We start from the raw sequence: 6,000 nt of genomic DNA, 5'->3' as shown, positions 1-6,000 counted from the left end.
AAAGAAAGAAAATGGTCACTTCGAGAAGGAGCACAGACAGAGGTTACCGTTTTCCACAATACATATTTTTTTTAAAAAAAGAGATTTATTTATTTATTTATTTATTTGAAAAGTAGAATTACAGAGACTCAAAAGCAGAGAAACAATCTTCCATCTGCTGGTTCACTCCCCAGATGGCTGCAATGGACGGAGCTGCACTGATCTGAAGCCAGGAGGCAGGAGCTTCTTCTGGGTCTCCCATGCAGGTGCAGGGACCTAAGGACTTGGGCCATCTTCTACTGCTTTCTCAGGCCATAGCAGAAAGATGGATTGGAAGTGGAGCAGCTGGGACTTCAGCTGGCACCCATGTGAGATGCCGGCACTGCAGGTGGCAGCTTTACCTGCTACGACAGAGCCGGTCCCCACAATAAATCTTGTAAACAGAATTTTTTCACTATAAAAACTTTGTGAGGGGCAGGCATCTGGCCCAATAGTTAAATTTCATCTCACTTGGAATGCCCGCATCCCATGTCAGAGTGTATGGTTCAAATCCTAGTCCTTTGCTCCTGATCTAGCTTCCTGCTAATGCAGATCCTGGGAGGCAGCAGGTGATGGCTCACATATTTGGATCCCTGTCACCCATGTGGGAGACCTTGATTGAGGTCTAGGATCCTGGTTTTGGCCCTGGCCTGGATATTTGGGTAGTAAACAAGGAGATGGAATATCTCTTCTTTTCAAATAAAGTGGAAATAGATTAAGAAGTCAAAACTATGTCATATACGAATTTGTTGGGAATAAACACATATTTTAGAAGGCATGAAGAGAATGGTGTTCAGCTTGAGGCACTTGAGGCAGGGCTGTATGAAGAGGAGTATTAAGATATGAGACCAATGGGTGCTGGCTGCTCCCCTTGAACAAAGTAAGAAAAAGATGCACTTCTACAGAATCTTTAAGTTTCAACTGCTTGAAAAGCAGAGCAAGAGAGAGAAACAGAAATACAAACACACACTGGGGATGGGGGAAGATCTTCCATCCACTGGTTCACTCTCCCAAATGCCCCCCCAAAACCAGGCTGGGCCAGGCAGAAACCAGGAGCCTGGAATGCCATCTGGGCCTCCTGTATTGATGGCAGGGGCCCAAGCACTTGAGCCACCATCTGCTGCCTCTCAAGATGCATTAGCAGGAAGCTGGATCTGATGCAGGGATGCTGAAACTCTGACCAGCCCTCCCATATGGAATGTGTGCCTCCCCAGCAGCAGCTAACCCACCGCACAACAACGCCCACCCCAAGATTCACGTTTTTAAGCAAAGGGGTCACAAAGTCAGAGTGCACTTTGGAAAAATTCGTATGAGAGTGTGTTTGTGTCTATACATTGATACAACTAAAACATATTTTATATACTATGTATAATAAATATATTACACATACATATAATAAAAGATAACCATGCAGGGAGCAAGAAGGGTTTTAAAACAAGTAGGCCAGTTTGTAAAGCTTTGCAAATAATCCTGGCAAGCAATGATGGCTTTCAGAAACAAAGTAGCATTGAAAGAACTGCGGGGATCTGAGCAATATTTAAGAGATGGGCTTGTCTTGTGGATACAGAGAGTGAGGAGGAAAAAGTGAAGACCTGCAGGTTCCTGGCTTTGCAGACTGGGAAGATGGTGGTGCTCCAAAAGGAGAAGAACGTCTGCAGAGGGAAGGCCAGAGAGGAAAAAATAATGTCTGTTTCTGTATGCACAGGTGCCAGAGGGAGAACCAGAACTGCCTCTTGGGGAATCAGAATGGAGAAAAGGCTGGAAGGCAGAGACACAGGAGCCCCTGGCTTATGTGTGCACACAGGCTGGTTTTGTGGCACAGAGCATCTGACATCTGCAATGCTGACATCCCATATCAGAGGCTGGTTGGAGTCCCAGCTGCTCTGCTTCAGCAAGAGATGGTCCAACTGTTTGGGCCCCTGCCACACACATGGGAGACCTGGATGGAGTTCCTGGCTCCTAGCTTTGGCATGGCCTAGCCCAACCATTGTGGCCATTTGAGGAGTGAACCAGGGGACAGAAGAATCTCTTTCTCTCTCTCTCTCTCTCTCTCCCCCCTTCTATCTCTGTCATTACGCCTTCTGAATAAACAAGTGAACAAATTTGCTTAAAAATCATACAAAATGGAATGAAAAGATAAGTTTATTTTGGTGCAAAATGCTTCGAGACCCATGCACAGTTTCTGGGTAATATGAGCACACAGTTTCCGTGAACTTTTTGACAACCCTTGGGTGTGGGGTCAGAGCCTCTGGGAGCCATCACAATGCCAGTCGAAAGGGGACAAAGACCAGTCCTGAGGGATAAAATCCTAAGGCAAAACCAGCAAGGCAGGGACCAGCAAAGACAGTGATGTGTACACAGAGGAGCATGAGAACTAGGCCAGTGCGGCACTCCCCAAGCCTCAAAGGATAAAGGTTTCTGAGAAGAAAAGAGTTTGATGGAGCCAAAAGCCTTCAAGATAAGTCCACCGTGGCCAATGAGGACATCCATGACCTTAACAAAGCTTTCGGAGAGATGGAAGGGTGAGGATGGAAGCCCAGGTGAACTGGCTGAGTGAACTATAGTTGGCTACCAAGATACAGAAAGCACGGTGATGCCTTTAACAGGTTTTGTAGGAAACGAAGTAGGAAAACCAGGCATATCATGAAAATCTATTTGCTTTTGCTACCCAGGACCCCTCCTGTCTTTGGTTCACAGCAGACTTTTTTTTTTTTTTTTTTTTTTTTTTTAAAGAACTGCTCTGCCCTCCACTCTTAGCACATGGTTCAGAGAATGCTGTAATCACGGTACCCAATGCAGAGTGGTGCATGGCCCACATTTGGACCCCTCTCTGAAGATTATTAAATCAGAGCTAAGAAAAGGTGACCATTTCTCACTGATGGCAGTTTTGAAGAGATATGGCCCCGGGAGACACCTGCAGCCATGTTTCCAGCTTGGTGGGAATACCATGTGAGTGATGGAAGCCACACCAAGAAAAGCAGACAGGAGCAGTCAGGAGGGAGGTTCTTTTCTGGAGACCCTGATGCCAGGGCTTAGACCCGAGTGCCCCTGGGCTGCACTTCCTAAAGCCTGGATGCTCAGCTCTTCTGGATTTCACTTCAGATCTCTGAGGTTTCCCAGGGTGCCATCAACTCCTAGCTTTTGCTTAAACTCATCCAGGTTGTGTGGGACTTTGAAGGAAATGCAAGTTGTGAAGACAGAGAGAGAGAGAGGGCAGGGAGAGGGAAAGAGAGGTGAGAAAGAGAAACAGACCAACAGCACACATGAATATAGCAAAATATTCATACCTACTGATATGTAGATCTGTAGAGATGTAAGTATCTGCAGGGAAGTGGCATTGTGTGAATGCAAGGGCAGTGAGCCAGAGAAACTGAAAAGGCTGGAGAAGGAAAGGGAGAGGACACCTGATGGAGCTTCCAGGGAAAGAGGGCTGAGAGGGGATTATGAGACCAGGGCAGAAAGTGGCCCCTCTGAGACAGAAACTAAGGAGAGATGTTCAAGTTTGCCGGGAGGAGCTTGAAGAAAACTCATCCTCAGGTCACATCCCTCTCTGACCCCTGAAGTGGAGAGGGAAAAGAGTCATTTTTGAAGAGTGAGGGATGGTAAGGTAAGTGAGCCTGAAGGGAGGGGGCAGAAATAGTTTTCAGCCACGGCATGAACCACCCAGAACGAGAGCTGGCTGGGAACAGGAACCTCAGTCTTGGTTTCCTCATCTATAGACACCACACCCAGGCGTGGAGAGTTGTCATTGTGAGGTGTTATTACATACATGTTCTGGTCATTTTTTAAGCAAGAGGAACGACTCTTACCTATCCAGTTCTTGATTTTCTAAAACAGGGGCTGGCAAATTTTTACTCTAAAGGACTAGTCAGTAAATAATCAGACTTTGGGGACAGTCTAGCGAAAAAAGTCATAGATAATGTGTAAATAAATGGGTAAGGGGGATTTACAATACAACTTCATTCATAAAAACAGGCCACTGACATGTCTTAATTAAAAAAAAAATGGGCAAAGGACTTCAATTCATACCCAAATGGCCAATATACACAAGAAAAGATATTCAACATCACTAATCATCAGGGAAATGCAAATCAAAACCAGAGATAGCACAGCACACCAGTTAGAATGGCTACCCTCAAAAACTCAGCAAATAAGTATTGGCAATGGAGAAACTATCACCCTTGTGCACTGTGACAATACACGATGGCATATTCACTGCAGAGAAGAGCATGGTGACTCCTCAAAAGAACAAAAAAGCAAGAGAAATAGCAGAGGATTCAGAAATTCCACTTCTGGGTTGAGACCCAAAGGAATGAAAGGCAGGGTCTTGAAGAGATTTTCATACACCTGTGTTCACAGAAGAGTTACTCACAGAAACCACACAAGTGCCTATCAACAGATGTATGCATGACAAAAATACACACACAGTGGAACACTACTCACCCCTGAAAAGGATGGAAATTCTAGCACATGGCTATAGCACAGATGAAACTTTGAGGACATTATGCAAAGTGAACTAAGCCCGTCACAACAAGACAGATTCTGTGTGATTCTACTTCCGTGAGGTTCCCTAGACTAGTCATAATCATAGCAACAGAAAGAAGAGTGGTTGCCAGGGGCTCAGGCAGAGGGGCGTGAGGGCGTGAGTTGTCCCTCAGTGCAGTTTCATTTTTGCAAGATGGAACGAGTGCTGGAGAAGGGCTGCACGGCATTGTGCACATATTTAATGTGGCTGAAATGGGGTTAGGGTGGTCAATGTTATGTCCATCACAATACAATTTAAAATAAGACAAAGCAGGCCACTAGCCAGATTTGGGACCCTGGCTATAGTTTTCCTTTGCACAAACTCTAAGATGGTTGAGCCCAGAGTGAACCAAATGGGTAGGAAGAGAAGAAAGGCGGCCACGAGATTTTCTTGAGAGGAAAACTAGTTTCCACGACACCAAGCCTCTCTGACAGAAGTGAGAATTCCAACCATCTCAATGAAAGCAGCCTCGGATTTGGGACCATTTTCCTGAGCCCCTAAGAAGTCATCCGTCCACATCCTCCACGGAGCGGCATTGTGTGCAGTGCTGGTTTTAAAGGTAAAACCATTTGTGCTTTCAACTGCTCTGCTAATGCCGCAAATGCAACGTTTCCAGGATTAAAGCAATAGAATGAAGCTGCCCATGACCCAAAGGTCCGCATTACACACATTCTTTAGGGAGCAGGTTACCTGAGGTGGGGTGATGAGATGGGGGAGGGGGCTTGCAGTTCTGCAGCACCACCACGGGCAGCTCTCCTGCTCAGAGTTGCCGCTCAGGCCCGTCCCCTTCTGCACAGTTCTCAGGACTCCCTGACTATACAGTAGTTTTATGCTGTGCAGAGTACCTCCCGTGATGCTGCCAATGGCTTTAATAAGAAGTGGAGAAGGAAATAAGGTCACCAAATTATCAGGGGGCATCATAAAGGGATTTCTGGAGCTTGCAGAACCAATGCCTCGTTTTGAGCCTTCCTCTCAGAAAGTCAAAGGCTGGCAAGGAGCTGGGAAATTCTAAAATCCACTTTCAAAGCCGAAACCGGTTCATATTTTATAAGGTTCAATGTTGAAAGCGAAGGTTTGATTGTTGGCTCTGTAAAAATGGCAAAGGAAGAAACGGGACAAAAATGTGGTTTTGCAGGGTAAGACTTTTCGGTAAAGCAGGTACAGGGTATGACTGCAAGCCGAGAAACAAAGGGAGCCTTGTGTACCTGCCCTGCGCAGTTCCTTGTGATGCTGTGAGGAGAGTCAAAGGAGGCAGGGCCACGCTCTTTGTGTGCTGTGGAAAAGAAAGAGCAATTCATGGGAGCTGCAAACAGGGGCTGTGCCCTGAGCAACTCCCGCAGGCCCAGCCTGGCTGGCGGTCAGGTTTCACCATAAGGAAAGGAGACTGGGCCCCAGGGAGGCTAAAGTTCTCCCTGCTGCTGATCCACGGCCCTTCCTGCAAACATAATCAGAGGAGG

This window comes from Lepus europaeus, chromosome 12 (assembly GCF_033115175.1).
Source record: "Lepus europaeus isolate LE1 chromosome 12, mLepTim1.pri, whole genome shotgun sequence".
Lineage (NCBI taxonomy): Eukaryota > Metazoa > Chordata > Mammalia > Lagomorpha > Leporidae > Lepus > Lepus europaeus.
The sequence above is the reverse complement of the archived record's forward strand: the minus strand, read 5'-3'. Positions refer to the sequence as shown.